This window comes from Eimeria tenella, genomic scaffold (genome assembly GCF_000499545.2).
Source record: "Eimeria tenella Houghton genomic scaffold, Eth_scaff2737, whole genome shotgun sequence".
NCBI classification, from domain to species: Eukaryota; Apicomplexa; class Conoidasida; order Eucoccidiorida; family Eimeriidae; genus Eimeria; species Eimeria tenella.
In genome coordinates, this window is record NW_013542613.1 from 1491 (window position 1) to 1889 (window position 399).

General features: G+C 58.4%; 1 protein-coding gene across 1 annotated transcript in view; it reads right to left on the reverse strand.

Moving 5' to 3' along the window:
- ETH_00038595 (uncharacterized protein) overlaps positions 1-399 on the reverse strand; it is a gene marked incomplete at both ends in the record, with an annotated part of 6187 nt that overhangs the window by 1485 nt on the left and 4303 nt on the right. The window lies entirely within an intron of this gene.

Consider the following 399-nt stretch of genomic DNA (forward strand, 5'->3'; position numbering starts at 1 on the left):
AGGATGAGCAGCAGCAGCAGCAGCAGCAGCAGGAGGGTCTGAAGGTGCTAGAGAACCCCCGCTGCTGCGGATCCTGTGGCTGTTTACTTCAGCAGCAAATAACAAAAAAGACACAAAGACAAAAAGGGCCCTCAAGGGCCCCCAGAGGGGCCCCCGGGGGCCCCCAGGAGCTGCATGCAGCATCGGGCTGGGGCCCCAGTAAACCCTAAACTCTAAACCCTAAACCCTAAACCCTAAACACTGAACTCTTGAGGAGGAGACTTGAGATGGTGGGTGAGATCAGGCGTGAAGATGGGGCAGCAGCTGCTGCTTCCGCTGCTGCTGTTCTAATCGTTGCTGCTGCTGCTGCTGCTCCAGCGCTCTTTCTGCTGCAGCTACTGCAGCCGCCGGTGGTGGTGG